The sequence below is a fragment of the Cupressus sempervirens genome, chromosome 4, assembly GCF_028749045.1.
Source record: "Cupressus sempervirens isolate cs-2001-9-10 chromosome 4, ASM2874904v1, whole genome shotgun sequence".
NCBI classification, from domain to species: Eukaryota; Viridiplantae; Streptophyta; class Pinopsida; order Cupressales; family Cupressaceae; genus Cupressus; species Cupressus sempervirens.
The window spans coordinates 208,452,344-208,474,320 of NC_143121.1; the positions used below are offsets into that span (position 1 = coordinate 208,452,344).

The 21,977-nt window shown below is 33.6% G+C and overlaps 1 pseudogene; it reads left to right on the top strand.

Moving 5' to 3' along the window:
- The window catches only part of LOC149560717 (G-type lectin S-receptor-like serine/threonine-protein kinase At2g19130), an 82,791-nt pseudogene that overhangs the window by 10,180 nt on the left and 50,634 nt on the right, over window positions 1-21,977 (top strand).

The window sequence follows — 21,977 nt, forward strand, 5'->3', positions numbered from 1 at the left end:
TATACATATTTTGATGGTATAATAAGTTAAAATAATGTAATCAAGCTTAATCAAAAATTTCATACAATCCTACCTTTGGCATACCAATAGATGTATTGCTAGGCATAGTTGGATCTTGCATACCAGCACAATACATGCTCAATTGAGTTACTTTCAAAATTTCTTGTGTATTAAAAAAGTCCATAAAACAGTAACAATATAAACTAAAATGCGGATATTAAATGCATGATAATCTTGATTAGATTTTACCACTAGTATAGTAGCAGATGTACTAACTGATGTAGTAGGGTTGGAATGTCTTTCAAAATGGTCTGCATTCCACATATATAAAATAGCATTATATGAAAGATGGAATTGTGAATCTTTATTACTCCTTAAGAGAACTTGTTCCAATGTAAGTGGAAGAATACTTACAAAACCCACATTTGATGTGATCTTGATAGGGGCACTCATTTGTGATTCAATAGGTCCATTAGGAACATTAGTGTTTGATGTAGATGGTCTATTATGTGGTTTTACAATTGATCCAACTATTGTCATAGGTGTTTTTGTTCTACATACAGAGGGCATACCATGAGCGTCTACACTAGTAGATGGCATGGTTGTTGGAGTTGTCCTTGAAATATTTTACAATTAAAAATATAAATATTTTGATCATATAATAAGTTAAAATATTGTAATCAAGCTTACTCAAAAAATTCATGCGATCCTATGTTTGGCATACCAATAGATGTATTGGTGGGCATAGTTGAATCCTACATATCAGCAAAATACATGCTCAATTGAGTTAGTATCCAAACTTCTTGTATATAAAAAAGCACAAAAAATAGTAACTAGATAAATTAAAATGTGGTTATTAAATGCATAATAATCTTGATCATATTTTACCATTGCTATAGTAGTAGATGTACTAACTGATGTAACAGGGGCTGGAATGACTTTTGAAATAGCCTGCATTCCACAAATGTAAAACAATATTTTATAAAAGGTAACATTTGAAAATTGATATTATAAAAAAAAATTTCAAGCTTACCTCCTACACCATCATAATTATTTGTTTCCCTTGTCCATTTTTTAACATTTCAACTAAAGCATTTAAAATCAATGGATCCCCCATAGAAGAATTTGTAGCACTCTGGGCCACATTCTTGAAGAAGTACACAAAGACAATTCACTAAAAATAAGAACATATTTATTAGAGAACATATACAAACAATATTAGCAATAAATTCAAATTTAGTTCCCTTTAAAAATAACATATATACATTTCATTAATCTTCAACATAAGTAGTGGTCAACATGCATTTTTTTGAGTTTTTCATATTACATTTATCTTGAGGAGGTGGTGATTGCATAAAGTTCCTAAGTTTTGATTGTGTTAAGTTTCCCAAAAATTCAATTTAGAATTTGGGGCATGGTATATTATGCATGTAAAATAAAATTTCTTCCATAAAGAAAAATTATAGCCAATTCTTAGCAAGGTCTGCTACTTCTTTCAAAAAAGTTTGAAGTAAATATGGAGCGGTATTACATCAAACAACTAAATTGATTTGTAGTGTTGAAATTGTAATTTGAGAGTTTTTGATTTGTAATTTGTAAAGTGGAGAAGAGTACCCTCACATTGTAAAGGTAACTATTATGCGAGTAAAATTAAAAAAATTCCTAAAAGAAAAAATAGAGCCAACCAAGATCTGCAACTTCCTTCACAAATTTTAAGAAATAAACATGGAGCAGAATTACCTCAAACAACCAAACTGATTAGTAGTCACACAGTTCTTGATATTTGAAATTGAAAGGTTATTTTGATATAAGACATTTTGATTTTAAATTTTGGTCACAAATTTTAGAAATTAAAAATAAAGCGGTATTAATTCAAACAACTAAATGAAATCGCAACCATACAGGACTTGAAATTTGAAATTGAAAGTTTTGGTTTTGATCTGATTGCTTTTGGTTTAAATTTGATGACAAAATAAATGCACAGTTTAAATTGGCATGCAGATCAATGACCATGGACTATATTGGAAACATCATATGTCTAATTTAAAGATTTCTCTAAAAGAACGCAAAATCAATGCCCGTACTTCAATTTTTGGGGTTAACAACTTTCAAGTTAATCAAAACTTGATTTCACTAGAAGACACTTGTATCACCTTTGATCACAAAACAAAATAGATTGCATATCTCTTTAGGAAAAACACAGTAAAAAAGAAGATGCTTCATAGTCCCAGGAACTCTACAAATAAAACAAGCATTTAATTCTCAAATGGGCTGCTTAAGGGGGAGTCTATGGAGAAGGAAGTCTCCATAAGAAATACTTATTCTTGGGCTCAACAGGTCTGCCCCATAAGGTATATAAGAGTTTCTACCAAGAAGGAAGATCCACATTTTTATCCTGGCAATAGTTCAAAAGTGTTAATGATTCCCTTGTTATTAGTTAAAAGGGAGAAAATGTATCTAGCCATCACATTGGATAAAGGAGAGTCATCAGGCCAAGTGTAGGAAAGGTCATCAGAATTAGAGATACATTGTTTGGGGAGGGAAAGATGAGTGCAATCATTTCTAAGGATGGAAAATGTTCTCCATAGAGATTAAGGAAGGCCTGCTCACTAAGACAAATCTTCCCATTCAATCAATCAACCATTGCAAATAATGTCTTACATTTTAGAGACCCTCTTAGCTGCCCAAATTTTAGCAGAGCAACCTTGAAGCAAAGCAAGTGGTTTTCCTTTGTGCACAAGGTTCCATGAAATAGATCTGCTGCTATAAATTTTGTTGCAATCTAAAACCACACTATTATTTGAAATGAATTGTCTAACCTATTCCCATCATTTTTGTAAAGATTTAAAAACATTTGAGCCAAGCCCTTTAATAGGGAAAAGGCACGTGACTAGGTCAGATAACTAAAGGCCTTTCCAAGATGATCCCTTGCAAAGGTCTTTAAGACCCAGCCCCCCATGATGCTATCTTATTGTGCTCTATTGCCCCCTGACCTCATGCTTCTGTATCCCTCTTTTCCCATCCAACTAGAGATAATCTCTGATCGGCTTCTGCAGATGATTGAATTGGTATTGGGTGAATAGCCAAGCAAAAGTATAATAGAAGATAAACTTATTCATTAAAAAAAATTGAAGTTATATGCATTGACATTACAAACATCCACTAAAAAAAATTCAAATTACTAAATGTTCATTAAAATTTGTGTATAATTTTAAACTGGATGCTCATAAATATTTAAAATTAATTTATTAAATACCCACAATAATCTTAAAGTGGGCATGGTTATCAAACCATTTCATCCTCACATGAAACTTATCCAATTGAAAAAAATTGAAGTTATATGTATTGACATTACAAACATCCACTAAAAAATAATTCAAATTTCTAAATGTTCATTACATTTTGTGTATAATTCTAAACTGAATACTCATATAGAAGTGGCTATTAATGTATTTAATACCTACAATAATCATAAAGTGAGCATGGTTATCAAACTATTTCATCCTCACATGCAATGTCCTCATCTGATGTCATAAATACCCCATCATTAATAGGCCCTAAATCCACAAATAAATTAATACTACCATTGCATGGTCTTCATCACCTTCAGCTATAGGTAAATCTAAATCAATAAAATCATCTTCATGGACTTGTTGTCCATGTGGTTCCTCATGTGCTTCATCCACTTCATTGAAATCATCATGATCTTCATCATGGTCAGAGGTATCATTGACAATAAAAATTTCATCATCACCATCGTGGTCATCTATGTCTTCAAGTGGGACTTCTATATCTCCAAGTAAATCATGGTCCTCTGCTTCAACAAATGTTAATCTTCGCCCTCTTGGATCATAATCAATAACAAATGACCAACCAGGCTATTCTAGATTTGGAATGAGAAATATTTGGTCACATTGGTTTGGGAACACGTAAGGTTTAGAAGTGGCTTCAAACCTAGAAGTTTTAATCATATAGAAACCATTATCATGCAAAAAGATTGTTTTTTCATCTGCCACTTTGATTAGCCTGTATCATTTAGCACAAAAATCAACTTTCATGAAATATGTAAAATCAAGTTCTATAATATCCTCTAGCACTCCATAATACTGAAGTGTGCTTGTGATTGGTTATCTATCATTTGCATGTGAATGACATTCCACCTCAAATGATGCTGAAACACCACAATCATAGGTTTTTCTCTTTTCATCAACTTTTCTAATGCAAAAATGATGACCAAGATTTCACATTGCTTTGTAGTATTTTACCTAAAATCATTACAATAATAACTAATTAGATTCAATTAAATAAAATATAATATAAAACACAGTAAACCTATCCAATATGCTTATATATATGAATCACCTTGGCATTCATTCAACCTTTAACAAAATTCAATTGTTGTGGTGTTACTCTATTCTTCTTTTTTGTTGCCTCATGTTCAATATTACTGTTTAGCCAATTCCATGAGCATCTATCTATCCATCTTCTTTTATGGCTTGCAAGTAGCCCTCGAGTAATGTTTAGACCATGTTTATTATATATATCAACCCATGCCTTTTCATCCTCTAATTTCTTTTCTTTAGCATACTTCTCCATCCATTCCAACATAAAGTCAGAATTGTATGCAATATACAAATGCAATGCTTCCCACTCCTTAGCATCTATAATGAAAAAATAGAATTGATCAATAAAATATTAAATATATAAATTGTTTAATTGTTAAATTTAACATAAAATGATTGCTTCAAAATTATTGCATACCTTTTATCCTCTTTGATGTCCCCTGACCCTCTAATTTTTCTCCTTCAAATGATAGAGGTTGGTTATAATTCCATAATTGTGGAGTGTCAAGGTGCAATTGAGGCAAGTACTCACTCAAATGAACCATTGCTTGGAAAACCACATACCCCTCAACCATGGATCCTTCCGGTCACGCCTTTTGCCTAACAAATTGTTTTAAAACCTTCATATATCTCTCCACTAGCCACATTGTCCAAATATGTATAGGACCACACAACTCAATCTCTTATACTAAGTGTACAAGGTAGTGCTCTTGAGAATTAAAAAAGCTTGTAGGGAAGCACATTTGAATATCACACATCAAGAGTGAAATATTCTTTTTCCAGTACTTCAAGTCATCCTGATGTATCTCTTTAGATGGGACCCACCTACAAACATTAGCAATTATTAGATAAATAGTTTCGATATTTTCAGAACTAAAATGATTAGCTTCTATGTAGGCACAAGTAATGCAGTTAAAATGATAAGATAAATGTATTATTAAGCATTATTGATTCAAAATACCTCAAATATTTGGACAATTTGTATATTGTTAATGTGACATCGTGATCAAAACTGCTTAGTATTGTTGTAGGCAACACATATTGCACAACCATTGATGAATAACCATTTTAAAATATGCATGAGATGATACTATCACTTGGAAATGCAAATTTCTGACTAGGATTCCAATAATTGTAACATACTACAAAGTTATCTTTATCCAATTATGCCAATCATGTGTTTTTAACCTCGATAAATCTGATCCATCTCTTGTGAATAAATTTTTTAATGACACGCCAAATCTAGAAGGAAATCTAATCACTTTCATTGTTTCAATGATGTTTTCTTTTTTGCTTGACATAAGAGTCCATGGAGCATCAGCATATGAGTTGTCTTCATGTAACCACATGTTCCACATGATATTGGCAACTTGCAGGTCCTTCCACAACTTAATTTGTTCTTCATGATTGGTTCCATTCAGATGTTTCCATAAGCATTTTACCACATTTTTTCCAATGTGCATAGTATCAAATAGGTGGGCTATTGGTAAGTTCTCATAATATTCTAATTTATAGAAAATTGAAAATATTTTCATTCCTAGTAGAGATCTCACCCCTTCCTTTTTGTCATACATTTCTTTCCACCTAGTAGGATTCATTCTTCTTGGCTTTCTGTTTTCCACTTCTTGTCCATTGAACTTATTTTTCTCATGCACTCAATAGGAATGATTTTGTGCTAAGAAATGTATATACTCATCATACACAATTTTATTGAGATCTTTTGACTGCCTATGTAAGGTTTTTGGCCCACATGTTGGACAACCATAATTTCCCATTGTTTGTAGCGCTAAAATAAGAATGGAAGCTAGAGTTAGTAAATGACATAATGGAAATAATAATTAGAAAATGTAATTGTTTGTATATTACCACAACAAATGGAGAGCCCAGGGGTATCATGAATTGTCCAGATCAATATTGCATGAAAGAGGAAGTTTCTATCATTGATTGATCTTGATACATCATATATATTTACACCATTCCATAGTTCATGAAGCTCATCAATGAGGGGCTCCATGTATACATCCATATCTTTTACCTAATACTTCCCTAAAAAAAACAATAATATTATTAGATTTACACAAAATTGAAGTATTTGCATAAAATCTTCAAGAAAACATTAAATTTATATGTTCTAATACCTGGTATGATAAGAGTTAACATTGCATGCTCCTTTTTCATTGTCATCCATGGGGGGAGATTATTGTTAATAATTAAAATTGGCCAAACAGAATATGTTGTTCTAAGATCTCCAAAAGGATTGACACCATCCATTGCTAGAGAGATCCTTATATTCCTTTACTCATTTCTTAAATGTGGCCATTTTTCCTCAATCTCTTTCCAATATTTTCTATCTGTAGCCATACACATGACACCATCTTGACTTCTCCCATGTGCATGATAATTGATATATTTTGCCAACTCCTTGCATTTGAACATTCTCTCAAACCTTGGCTTTAGTGGAATATGTCATAATACTTTATGTGGAAACTTCTTGGACACTTGATCTTAGCAATACCTACTTGTGTGACACACTGGACATTGGTTCAAATTTGCACTCTTTCCATAGTACAATATATGGTCATTTGGACATGTATCATATATATTTTACTTCATTCCAATGTCTTTCATCATTGAAGATACTTCTCTATGAGAATGAGGCAACTTATTGTCATTTGGAAGTATTTTGTTTGCCAAATGCCTACATGATAAATAATAATTTTATTAAGTATAAAAAATACTTTAAAAATAAAGACACCAAAGAGAATTGATTTATAGAAATGTATATCCTACCTTAATATGTTAGTAAAACATGTATTTGTCAATCCATGTGTAACCTTCAAGTTCAACAACAACATAAGTGTTGCTAGTATAGAAGTGTCTGCATTGAGAAATAGAGGCATCCTAGCCAATTGAGCTATTGGTGAATCATTAACTTCCTCACAAGATGTGTAGAAGTCTTGGATAAATTCATTAACTCCAGCATCATTTATTTGTGAAGTAATTTCATCCATAAATGCGTCTTTCTCTTCATCTTGGGATTGGCTATCATCAGTATCATTCACTGGTTCTTCAACAATGTTCGGAATTGGAAATGGCTTTTCATAAATTAAAAAAATCAATTCAAATGATCAGCAATAAAGTATTAAACAACATGCATATTAATTATTATTATAAGATATGTTAATTACAATGTACCTCTTCTATATTAACTCCGTATTTCATTCTATGGATACCAACAAGTTGTCACTTCTTTAGTTTCCTATTTTTGCACCTTTTGCAAGTGCAATATATCATTTCATTAAAGTATGCATTTGTACCTAGAGGAAGTCTTCGTGCTCCTTCATCTGAATATTCATATGATGATGTCCTATTTTTATGAATCCACCACGTAATATCAACAATAAGTGTGCTAAGTTTTTAACTTACATAGTATATATTCTTCAAGAGCTCGTGATTGCAACTTGAGAAATTCAAAATTTATGCAACCCAATGTTTATATTTGTATGTCTTTAGCTAACTTGAGATAATATCTTAGAATGATTTGTATCATTGTTTAACACAATTCTATAGAAAAAAAGGACGTGGCCATAGGTGAGAACCATCTCATCATACAATCATGCCTAAGCACCATCTCATCATACAACTGTACCTAAGTAACATTGTCTTCTTCAAAAATCTCTCTCAAAAAACTTATGATTTTCTTGGTTCAATATCCCAACGGTAAGATTAATGTATTTGTCTCACTTATTACACATAGTATCATTGTATGGTAAGATTTTTTAAGGTGTTTTCTAATTTCAACGGTTTTATCATAGTCATAAGACATTTCATAAAAAGTGAAAATTTCTCTAAATAATATTAAATTAACTAGTTTAGTATTTTAATCATATTAAATATGAAATGAAATGTTACTCTATGTACTAAATAGTAAATTTTATGTAGTGTTTCATTTAAATAAAATGATATGAAGAATACCAAAAACAACATAAATACCTGTTCTACCATTTTGTGTGGACACCAAGAAGATATCAGAATAGCAAGGTAGAAAAGAAAATTGTAAATGTTAGTTACGATCATTACATATGAAGTTCTTAAAATATAGGAAAGCATGTATCCCAAGAAAATTAAAATTCACCCTAAATAGAAGAAAATAGAGCTTTTGTATGTTAAGTAAGAAGCTATTTTAGTAGGTGCAACTCTAAACTAGTTTAGAAAAACAATAGTCATTAGAATTTCAAATTATTAGAATTGCAAGACTATAAATCCTCTATTTCCTTCCAATAAGCCTACAATGTACAAATTCCTTGTATGAGAAAAAACTACCAACCATTTCTGTCTTTTTTTAAATAGATCTTATTACTTATAATAAATCAAGTTGTAAATGTCAGTCTTTCTCATCTGTAAAATTTTGTATTAATCTGAATATCCAACAGGATCCAAAGTGGGCTTGAATTTTCCCCAAGCTCACAGATGATGGTTTCTTTCCAGTCTTTCTGTTTTAAGCACATACAAAAATAAGTTATAAAATTATTCTATCACTGAGGCTCCTCATTTTTTCATGAGATCTATAAAATTGTGTATTAACCTGAATATCCAATAGGATCCAGCTCAGAGTTGCAAATATTTAATTTCTCCAAATTTGTCTCCAGTAGACTTCACAAATTGCCCATTTGCACTTTTTTAATCATGAAACTTGATAGGTTGGTAGAATACTCTGCTATGATGCCATTGAAATATCACCCTAGGATATTTGCTTTAGTTTTTTCAGATGTTCCATAGAAATTTATGCAAATATTTTGCAATAAAATTGGTTTCTTCATTCAACAGATTATATCGAAAAACCTTATAGTATCAGGCTAGAATAAAGGTCTAAAATTAAATATGGATATTGCCTTCAAATTACAATCTTATTCACCAAACATATATGAAATAATCTTATAATACCTCTACTTTGGACTAGTAGGTCTGCTATGTTCACCCTCACCTATCACCACAGATCCTCTACAATGCAGATCTGTCTTGGAGGATCATTGTTGTGCAATATGATTATTCTTTATTGTGCTTTGTTTGTGTCAATTACCAACTCTGACTGGATCCTAGTTTTTTGGACAGTTCCAATTTATTTGATTTAGTCTAGACATTTCAAATCCTAATTAAATATTTTGAACTCTCGAACAAATCAATTTTTTTGGAATCTAGTATCTTAGGTTTGTGTTGTTAAGTACAATGATTGTTAGAATTATGATATCTCCTTATATTTATTTGTTTTATCTTAATTTTTTTGTGTCAACTTAATTTGGTCCCTTTAGTATAGAGTACTATTAAATGTTGACATTGTCGACTGCCAATTTAGTGATCTTTCATAGTTGTAATCTTAGATATTTTGAACTCCCCTAACACTATTTATAACAGCTACTCTCTAAATTCACTATCCATAACTTAAGTTTCAAAAAGATGGCCAAGCAAACTTCATGGAAGTATATGCTTTTCCTAGTGTAGAATGCTAACCAGAATTATAAAGCATACATTCAAATGTACTAGAATCATCAAAGCATTTAATATCAATATCAGACTTACCAAGGTAGGTGAGGGAAACTAGTATGTTATATTGAATCATTGATGTGGAATATACAATCTTTTAAAAAAAAAATTGTAGAAAAGTTGAGTCTTTGAAGAGGCTCTAAGTATTCTCCATTTAAAGGTAATTGAAATGGTATGATGAAAATAGATTTTTAGATGGAAAGATCTTTGAATAGGGAATATGTTGATGTTTTAAGGCATGAAGGAGATTATTGGCACCAAAAGTCAAGGGAAACATGGCTAGTGGAAGAAGGCAGGAATACCAAGCTTTTCCACAACTCTGTTAAAGTCATAAGAAGCTTCAATATGATTTCTTCAATCAAAAATTCAAAAGGAAACGTATTAATGGACAAAGAGGCAGCTATAATGAGGCTATTCAATTCTTTAAAGATAGTGGCAACTTGATGCAAACCAAGGAGCAAGATCAAAGTCTATGGGGTGTTTCTCTTCCCATTAGAAAGAGGAGGTAACTCAAAAATAGAGATCCTTGTAGAAAGCATGTTCAAGACATTAATTCCCTGGGTGAACATCAAGATATCAAGCTCTCTAGATGGAAGTACACTTTGGCTAAATAGGAGAGCTAGAGACATCATTGCTGCTATACTTGACATGTTGCTAATTCAAGAAGATATTCTTAACCTCTTCCTCATTTTCACTAGCCAGATTATCCAGTGCAAGAGTTTTCACCATAAACCAGTTCTTTTGGATAGTTAGTAGCAATAAAAATAGGGGCCGTAATCCCTTTAAATACAACGCTGATTGAATTCACCTGATCGATATCCCATAAAAAGTTGAGTACAGATGGAATTCTTGATGCCCTTGCAGCAATGCTTAAGACATCTATTAGTTCAATATCTCCAAATTATAATTTCATTTGAGAAAATGGATAAAAAATTATTGATGTGCCGAAGAAATCCCTATTGCTTCAGCTTGAGAAAAAATGAAGAACAATCTAAAATACTTCCCCTCACTAAAGCTCTTAAATCAAAGGGATTTTTTTCCTTGCCTAGTTGCATAAAATAGTCAAGCAAGAAGAGCATTTGAGGGTCAAATTCTACATAACTTGATGCTATTAAAGAGATGCTAATAAAATAATTTTTTTCACCTCAAAGCATATCAAAGTTGTGAAAGGAATATGATTAGAAAAATTGTGTTGGGCAATGGCAATATGATTTTTAACAGAAAAGGAATTAAAAAGGCCACTCAAGACCACTATAAAGATCTTTATCACAAGTCAAATGAGACCCTGTTGTTCAAGCTTCTCTCCTTTAACAAAATTCCTAATATCATCACTAAAGAAATTAGAAATATTATATTGTCAAATGGTCACCACGAAGGAGCTCAAGGATTTCATTTTGAACATGGCTATAAGACAAGACACCTAAACTTGATGAGATCTCAGACTCTTTCAGCCATTAGTTTTTTGAACTCATTGTGGCTGATGACCAACTGGTTGAAGATGTTCACAAAGTGGTATGCTCATTGAATCCATCAATTCCACCTTTTAGCATTGGTACCTAAAGAAGAGAACATTGTTACCTTTAATAGATTCATGCTTGTTTCTCTTTGCAATTCATCCGACAAATTCATAACTAAAATCTTAGCCAACAAAATAAAAAAGATTTAAGTTTCAGAATCCTTGAGGAGCAAGGATGATTCATTCTAGGTAATTAAATGTATGAAAATATTGTTATTGTTGCACTGGATACCAACATCAAGGTGACTAAGAAAAGGATTTCCATTGAACTTGACATGGAAAATGCCTTTGACAGAATTGATCTTAACTTCTTGACACAAGTCTTGCAAGCTTTTGGGCACCCTTTTTTAATCATGAAATGAATCTTTGACACATCATTAGCCCTTGGGCAGGTCCAATTATCAACAAATCTTTAGCTCAATTTCTTAAGGCCACTAAAAGTTTAGGTCAAGACTGGTCAGTCATTCTCTACCTATATATCATTTTAGAAGAAGCTTTCTGTATGTCCCTATTAGCTTCAACAAGAGCTTCAATTGGTATTGGAATCAAGGTTATCAATGAGATCAGAAAGATTACTATGCTCACTTTGTAAATAACACCATTTTGTGAAAAAGTCAATAACTACAATGTTAGCCACCTAAAGAGTTGTCTTGACAGTTTCTACTTTCACTTTGAATGATGCCATTGATGCTAAAAAATGCAAATTTTACACTATAAAGTATAAATGCCTCTTCTGCTAATAACAAAGCTTTTCCAGATTCCTCAGTTTGTATAAAATGATGTTAATCTCTTTTAATAGTTGAGTGTTCCTATTAACTTCAATTTGTAAAGCTCTAACTATTGACTTAACTCTTGGAAAAAAATTGGCATGCACATTTAAAGCTTCAACAATGGGAAGCTAAATCTCATAGGTAGATTAGTTTGATAAAATTAGTCATCTCTAGCCTTTCTCTATCAACTCGTGTCATATTGTGTTGCCATTCTAATTCTTCGGTTTTGAGATAAAAAATAACATTTTATGGCAAGAGTGTAATCAGATCTATGAGAAGAAATTTCATTTTGTTAGCTGAAGAAGAAATTACTAAAGAAAATTTGCAAGGTGGGTTGAGAATTAGATCTCACTCACAATGAGTAGTACCCCAGGGACTGAGCTTTTTTGGACATTCTTATATACTCCATTAAGTCTTCATTTTATTCCATCAAATATGGTGATGGCAAAGAATGCATGTGCTCACTAAATTCCATCCTTCAAAATAAAGGCACCTCTAAAATATGGACTCTACCTGTTAGAGCTGCTGATAAAATTAAGCATCCTAAATATAGCCATAGAATCATAGCTTACTTCTTAAATGGTCCAGCTCTCAGTAACGAATTCTTAAGCTCTTTGAGTGGCCCTTTTTTGTCCATGAAACAACTTGTGGCAAAAGCTTGAATATTGCATTCGACTAGAAAGGATTTTTTCAAAGTGTTCTGGTATTAATGGGCTTTCTAAAGAACTTCAAAATGAATGGGTGTTGATTAGGAAGAGATTTAGGAGCATTATTCCTACAAATTCATATAGGGCTAACATTTTAACTTGGAACAAAATTAGCTCTACAAGGATGTATTCAGTTGGTGTGGTTTTCATCTTCTCCAAGAAGGGTAACCTCTTAATAGTCCTCTAAGTCAAAAACTTAAAAATGTTTCAGCATTACCTCTAAAGTTGCATGTCTCAGTGGCTTGTCAAGCATAATAGAGTTCTCACCAATGAAAAAAGGGCATTTTGGGACCTAATATTTGCTTGAAATGCTACAACACCTGTGAAACCCAGCCTCACCTTCTCTTTGAAAAAAAGAAAGTGTTTTCCAATCGGATTTCTCTCTCTCAACTTTGGTGTCTACTTTCAAACAAAACTGAAATTAGAATTCTACACTCGGCATTAAAATTTAATTTTGTAAGTAGCAAGTCCCTTATTATGTTTTTGTACTCTCCCTTTCCTATCTTTTGGTCCATTTGGATTGACAAGATCCAAAGAAGTTTTATAGACACGGCTACCATGAAGAACACCTTGATACAAAATATTCAGCAGGCTATGATGAAAAATGTCAAAGCTTATCTCAAGAAAAAATGAACTCTGACTGTGCTATCTAATGTGGAAATTCATTTTCTCAAAGAATGAAACCTTATGAAATTCATCAGCTACTCATTGGCAAGTTTCTTTTTTCTAAAAATTCATTTCAAATATCCTTATCTCTTTTTTTAGTGGTGCCTTGAAAGCCAAACTTGATATTTTTGCTACTAATTCTATGCTTTGGTCTGAACCTCCTTTAAAGCTATCAGAATTCAACATAAAGCTCAAGCAAGCATCCAACAACATTGCTGAATTTATAATCTGGAAGTTTGGCCTTCCTTATGAAATTGAAAAAGTTAAAGAATCTTTAACATTTATGAAGATTCTAAGTTGGTAATCCAATGTCTTTTGGGAAAACATGTAATCAAATTTGTATAGCTTCATCTTTTGTTTAATCTGATCTTAAGATTATTTAGAATTTTGTTCAGATTAGCCAAAAGTTTATTCCCCAAAAAAATTAACTCTTGTTGACAGAAAGGCCAATGAAAATAGCCTACATAAGACATTTTCAAAGCTGAGGAGCTGTCAAACTTGATCGTCCCTAGGCACTTCACTGGTTCTACTAGACCATCCTTGGTGTAATTTCTTTGTCAACGTTTATTATAGTTTTTTAACTTCTTCTTGTGATTAAATAAAGACTTCCCTTTATGAAAAAACAAGGTGTTAAGACTAATTTTAAGAATGAGAATTAGAAAAGTACACCTCTTTGTCTTTCAAACTATATTATTTTCAATGTAACGAAAGATTGCATCCTGACTTATTTCAATTGAAACCTTAGTAATCTACCTTAACAAATGTCATTAAAAATATTTTCTGTGCATCCAAAGAATCTTTAACTACTACCTTCCTCGATATGATGATCTAGTTTTTTTCCTTTCTATGTTCTCTATGAATGGATTCAAACTAGGAAGAAAAAAAATCGTGTAGAAAAAGATAAAAATGGCCTACACAAGGTTCAAAATGATACATGAGCAGAAAGCTGTTATAAATTGTATCGTGGCAATCATGAATCAAAAGAATGCACATTAATCAAGTGCAAAACAATCAATTCTGGTAACGTTAAGAGAGTAAAATGCAGAGTATTAATTAATGGAAATCCTTCACAAACTTCCATCATGTCTTAAAAGTTAAAAAATAGCCAAAACTTGAGAACATCAACTGAAATATCATGAGTATCCAGCAGTGAATAGATCTACTATTGCGAGTAACCTACCATAAAATGAATATAAAAGGTTTCACCCAAATATTGAATTTAATATTTGCATAATACCAACATTGCAAATAGAAAAACACCTGAGATCTACTATAGGTCCATAAGCAAATTTATTACCTGTGTGAAGGGCAGACCTAGATATCAGAACAATAGGAAAACCCAGCTTCTTATAGGAAACTAAACCCTAACATTTCTTTTTCTTTCCTGGCATCAAACCAAGTGCATCATTGCCAAGGCAATATGAGCTAGGTCGCGTCTCTAAGACATTGATTGGTGCAACCTTCTGGCTGTGATGGGTGGGCGGACAAAGGCATTCGATTTGCCTGATTTATCTCATTCACAATCCGTAGACTAAATAGGGGTCAGCTTTCTCGTGCTACATAGAGGAAAGGTCTTATTACCCCTATGCCCCTCACCCAGCCTCGTCTGATTACCCCGTGAACTAAAGATTATAATAATGAAAGTTTGGTTAAACTCAAAAAGTGCTTTTGTCTTTACTGCGAACAATTATAAATTAAAATATATAATTTAATTAATTAAAATGTGTTTAAGACGAAAATAAGATTTTGTCTTTATTTATCGTCTTAAATAGCTATGCCGCAGAGAAGACAATTGTTTGGGTCGCTAACAGAGAAGAGGCCCGGAGTTTGAAAGTTGTCAAGACAAGGTAATCTGGGAGTCTTTAACGCAAATCAGAATGTGTTGCTTTGGTCGGCAGGCATCTCGAACAAGGCTTCCCGTGCTGTGTTATTAAATTGTGGGAATCTTATAATGGTGAGCAATAATAAGACTATTTGGTATAGTTTTGATCATCCCGTTGATACCTGGTTGCCGGGAATGAAGGTCGGTGGTAAGAAAGAGTTAGCGTGTTGAAAGAATTCGTTCGATCCAGCTCAAAGACTTTTTTCTAAAGGGATGGATCCATCTAGGATCGACCAATTTATGCTAACATGGAACAACTCTGTACAGTATTGGGAGAGCGGGGTTTGGGATGGCTAGGGTTTCAGTCGAACCCCAGAAATGAAATTGAATAGATTCTTCACTTACAGTGTCGAAAATACCAGCTCTGATTCTCCATTAGTTATTCATGCACACTGGCAGCGAACGTACTTACACGTTTTGTCCTACAGAAATCCGGAGTACTGCAATTATATGCTTCTACGATAACACTAGTTGGACTGTGGTGTGGTCTTAACCGACAGATGAATGCAGCGTATATGGTATTTGTGGTGCCTACGGAAGCTGCAACTCCAACAACGTACAGTTTTGCAGCTGCGTGGAAGGCTTCATACCCAGAGACAATCGTGCCTGGAACTCGCAGGATTGGCCCTCAAGCAGCTGTGTTCGTCAGAGCCCACTAAACTGTGAATCTAAAAATCGTAGCTCTGACAGATTCGTTGGCTACAATGTAGCATTGCCTATTGATCATGCTTTTCCATATCCTGCAACTTCAAATCAAGACTGTGAGAGCGCATGTCTGGAGATTTGTTAAACATGTGCACTTCTCCATCAAAATCAAATTCAGATGTCTTTATTCGATTAGCTGCCTCTCCAACAACAATGTTTGGTAATTAAAAATCCTCCCTCGGAAGCAAAACAACGGTGAGTGTCATTGGCGCAGTGCTTGGTATTGTTTGTACTCTTACAATTAGTTTATGCCTCTTTTCATTTTTAATGTGGCGTAGACATCGGCTACAATATTTGAAGGAAATGGGCATAGATTCTTCGAATTCCTTTCTTAGAGTATTTAGTTATAAGGAGTTGAAGATTGCAACTAGGAATTTCGATTCTATGTTGGGGAGCGGTGCTTTCGGCTCGGTGTTCAAAGAAACCCTAACAGACGGCACGCTGGTGGCTGTAAAGAAACTGGCCGATGATTCAAGGAAAGATCAGAAGCAATTCCGCGCAGAAATCAGTTCTCTTGGAACAATACAACATGTTGAAAGAGATTGATGGAGTGGATCAAAGGCAGACACCAACTAAAAATAAGCATTCAATTCAATATGTAAAATACAAACTTGTTACAATGTGCTACATCACTTCATGCATAACTAAAATTTAGTACAAGTTCTTAGAATGCTACATCATTCTATCCATTCATGATTCACAATGATCAGATAAACATCTGATGCTCAAACCCTTACATAATGCCTATATTTATAGAGATCTAAGAACTCTCAAGAATATTGAACACATGTATTACATGACATATAATATTAATATATATCAATAAATATAGGCAACTATTGACAGTTGAAGACTGATTCTGAAATGACGATGGGTGGTTGAATGCAATGTTCTGTCTATTGTTGACAGCGGGTTATTGGCTGTTGTGGGCTGTGGATGATTCAGAAACAATGGGCTGGTGGAGAAATTAATATCCACCAACCCTCTCCCTTAATTTCTTCCACTTATGCTTCTATATTTATATTGTTTTCTCTCATCATAATCACTTTGGGTTTTATAGCTTACCCCTAACTAATGTAATACAAATGATTTCTAGCTGACCAAAAAGTCTTCATTTGAATGGTTTCGACTAACCACAATCCTCACATAATAGTAGTTAACAATAGACCACCAAACAACACAAAATGGTTTCAGATTACCACAAACTTTCATGATGTGAAAACATCACAAATGGTTTCAGACTACCAAAATCTCACATGATGAGAAAACTATTATCACTTTGGCTTTTCTCCTTCTTCACCTGCATCAAATAAATTATTGAGTCCATATAAAAAGAAATCCATCGACTGAGATATATGGGTACCCAACCGCTGTATTCGTTAGTTCTATAAGAATTCTTTTTATATACATGGTTCATCATTATGTCAAACCAAACTCTAGGATGTTCGATACAACCGATAATTCAACCCTTATGCATTAATATAGCTCATTAACAAACAATCACTAATACAATCTTCATCACTCTATTGAGGGGATATCAATTCAACAATCCTCTATTACATGACCACATCTTGACAACCAACTCTAGCACGACATCTCATTTCCTAAAGAATGCTAACTCCTACAACTAGCTTATAACACTTGACACATATATCAGAAAGGAAACACTCAATAAGACATTGTTAATAGCAGCAAAATAAGATTTCACCTTCAACTTCAGCTTTCTTCTTTTCATGGCTTCTCTGTTTCTCATGGAAATCTCTTGATTTGTTCTTCTCTTTATTCTTGCAAAAGATAACATCAAATGCCATTGTCTGTTGGGCTATGATGCCACAACACTCTTCACCAATTCTAGACTCATCAACCTCTCCATGATCTCCAGAATCATCTCCTATTAGCTCTAATACCACTTGAAGAGGTGGATGGAGTGGATCAAAGACAAACACCAACTAAAACATAAGCATTCAATTCAGTATGTAAAATACAAAGACTTATTACAACATACAACAACACTTCATGCATAACTAAAATATATTACAAGTCCTTAGAATGCTACAACATTCTATACACTCATGATCCATAATGATTAGATAAACATCTAGAATATCAAACACATGTATTACATGACATATAATATTAATATATATTAATAAATATAGGCAACTAGACTCGTAATTAAAGATTTATTCTAAAACGACGTTGGGTGGTTGAATGCAATATTCTATCTATTATTGATGGTGGGTTGTTGGCTCTTGTGGGCTATGGAGGATTCAGAAACGATGGGCTGGTAGAGAAATTAATATCCACCAACACATATGAATTTGGCACTACTACATGATAGAGTGGTTAAAGACTTTAATTTTAGACAGTATTTTAATTTTGTCTTAATTACAAGTTTTATATTTAAATTATATTTTTAATCTTCAATTAACTAAAGTTAAGACAAAACATAATATTGGTTTTCTTAAAGATAACTTTTCACTCCCTCGGTTTTCTTAAAGATAGCTTTTCATTCTGGCCTCCTGTAACTTTGGCACTCAACTCATCGTCTGCCATGAACTACTTATACTTTGCTTTGCTGAAACAATCCACCAGCCACTACGAAATCATGGAAACATAATTATCAATGATGAGATTGGTTCAATTAGGTATTTTGATTAGGGTATATGTAGGAAGTACTCCATATTTTAGATTTTGTACTAGTCAACAACATTTAGATTTTAGATTTTCTATACCCTAGCTATCTTGGTTCCACCTACAAATTCTTCAATTGGGTTGGAGAGAAATCTAGATCTGCACTACAAATGGGTAATAAATTTTGCATTCTAAATACTGGCATGCCAATAATATGTTTTTATTTTATTTTTTAAATGTGGGTAATTTTGAATAATGCTCCATCTCTTGCTCTATTTTATTATCTAGGTTATGGAAGATGAAAAAAACCCTTAATTACATTTCCTTTGTCACTGCTTTTAATTTCATTCTGTTGCTTCTACTAAAATATTCATGGGACTAGTTGGATATCCCTCTTCAATATTTTGCACCTAATTGTTGTCATTGGTGTTGGCTATCCATGCCCTTGATTCAGTTCAAATTGGAGTAGAAACATTGTGAATAGGAAGGAGTCATGGATTGAAAAATGATCTTAGATCAGAGCGCTAGGCTTATACCCTTACCTTGCTGGCACTTCTCAAACCACTTTTAAGCAGAGTTGTTCTGGGGAGGAGATATTAGTGAGAAAATAGCTAATCAGTCTTGCCCTAAGCTACATCAATGATTCTAGTTGAGAAACCTATATCTAGGCCATCTCAAACAAGTAATAAATTTCTCATTTTAATTAGGGCACTTAATAAAAGAAATACTATTTGCATAAATAGATTTTGGGTCACGATACTGGATATATATTTCTTAAAATACCCTAATTATTTTAAGTTCTGTATAGTCTATCACACCTTATAATAGTTTACAACAAATATTAAAATAGGATAATTTTTCTTGAAATGTGAGGATGCATTAGAAAATTTCTACCTCTAAGGTTGATTGTGGAATTCCTATTTTGCAGAGGTAGAGCACACTAGTGTCATGCATGAGTGAATGTTTGTGGTTGGTCAAATAGGAATGATACACATAAAATGTTAGGAAGGACAATCCTTAGAACACTATTCCACAGAAATGATACACATAAACATACTTTAGCAAAGCCTATTGGACAATTTGCATCGATACCAAGTTGCTTTTGTGTACACTAATATGTTAGCAAGAAACACTAATCTATTTAAAAACCAAAGCATTAACTAACAAAATAAATATAAACTTCAAGAGAGACAAAGTGAGGTCCTCAAATGAGAATATGAGCCATAGATAGCTCTCTCAATGAGGATGATCACTTTGATTTGGAGATGTGTCTATTATGTGGATATGGAATGTATGCTCAAGCTCAAATTTTCTTCAATGGAGATTCTTTGATTTTGGATGTGGATAATGGATGTGATGTAAAAATTGCTCTCAAAATGGCATTATAACTTTACTTGATGGATTGTGATTAAAATGGCTTGGGAGGGGATTCCTTAAATAGGCAAAGGGCTTGAGGGATCGATGGCTAGGATAGAAGGGAAGGAGAAAGCTTATGGAGGGCTTAGATTGAATGAGAGGTGAGCAAATGGATTGTGCTTCCTTACAGCCAACCAGGGAGTGACACATGTCACAAGGTCATTGGTTAGAGCAAGAGGGATTGAGCGGTCAACAAAGGAGGCTCAAAGCTCATAAAGACCCTCATAATGGCTTGTAAGAGCAATGAATGGGCTTGTAAGAGTCATTTATGACTTTGTAAGAGCATTTATGGCTTGGTGGTTGGGATATTTTGAGGGGATAGACTTTAGCCTGGTTTAGAAAAGTCTTAATCTCATTTAGGATTTGTGCAAATCGTTAAGGGATGGGTTAGGCTTGGGTTAGGATTAGATTATGGATGTTAGAGATGTGCAAGTGGATGGTATTGATGAGGGTGGGTGAGTTAGTGGGTAAGCTTAGTTAGTATGGGTGGATGGGGTGGATTAGGCTAAATGGAGGATTTATGATATTTTAGGGGCTATTAGGTTTGAGGGTTTTATTTATTAAAGTGATAAATTTGGGATTTAGATAGGAGAATAGGATTTAATTGATAAATGATGGGTTATTTGATTTATCAATTAGGACTATAGATGATTAATTAAATTAATCAGCTAGGGGATGGAAAAGGATTAATTAAATAGGAATTTAATTAATGATGCCTTTAGAGATAGCTAAATAGGATTACCAAAGCAGTGTAATCAAATTTAGGGGTCTACATTTTGTCCCTCTTTGACATACTGTTGTGACAACACTATTTCAAAGAAGTTCGAATAGAGACAACATGAGGAAGATTTTTTAGCAACAAAGTTGCCCCAGTCTCAGATAAGAAGAGGAGAGAATAGACCACAAGATGCCCCCTCAAGAAGGCGACAGAGAGAGAAGATGAGGCTCGATGGCATCTTGAAAAGCATAAGAATTTGAGACGAGCAGAGACACAGATTGGCAAAGAGAAGGGGTTGAATTAGCGCAAACTCTCACTACGAGAGAATGAGAAAGGGAGGTCAGATTCACAAAAGGAAGCAAGCTTAAAATGTTCCAGGAGTGGGGGGAGGATGAAGGAGTGGAGCGCTATAAAAGGTAACTAGGAGGAGGGGATGGAGGATGGGAAGATAAAGCTAATGCAACAGGATTCCAAAGAGTCAGATTGATGGAAGATGGGTGTCGAAGATCGTTAGGAGGAGGATTATGGATCTCGAAAGATGAGGCTTGGTGGATTGATTTGATGGGTGGATCCCTAAGACTAAGATTGTGGATCCCAAAGCTAAGAGTGATGATTGATTCCAGGAGATAACTGATGCACAAGTGGGGGTGGGAGAGATGGATGTTGGATATGGCTGGGGGATAATGGAGATGAAGGGAATCCATTGAAGCATTTTGAGTAGGGGGATACTTCAAAGAGAAGTACCACCATGTAGTTGAGCACTTATTTTGATATAGGAATGTTGGTTAATTGCCAAGGTTACCAAGAACAACAAAGCCTTTGCACCAACTTTCCAGAGGACTGACAAACTAACTCAAAAAAAACACGCAAGGATTGCCTCAACATCGCACATGAATCCCAGAGGAAGTAGCGTGGAATCGACACTAGGTAACCCATAAGCAGAAAAGAAAAACAAAAAAAAGACCTGATCAAGACCTTGCACTCGAATTGCCCCATTCATAGCACACCATGATATAAAAGATCATGGCGACTGTGAGGAAGGAACAACCCAAATCACTTGGAAGAGATACGTTAAGAAC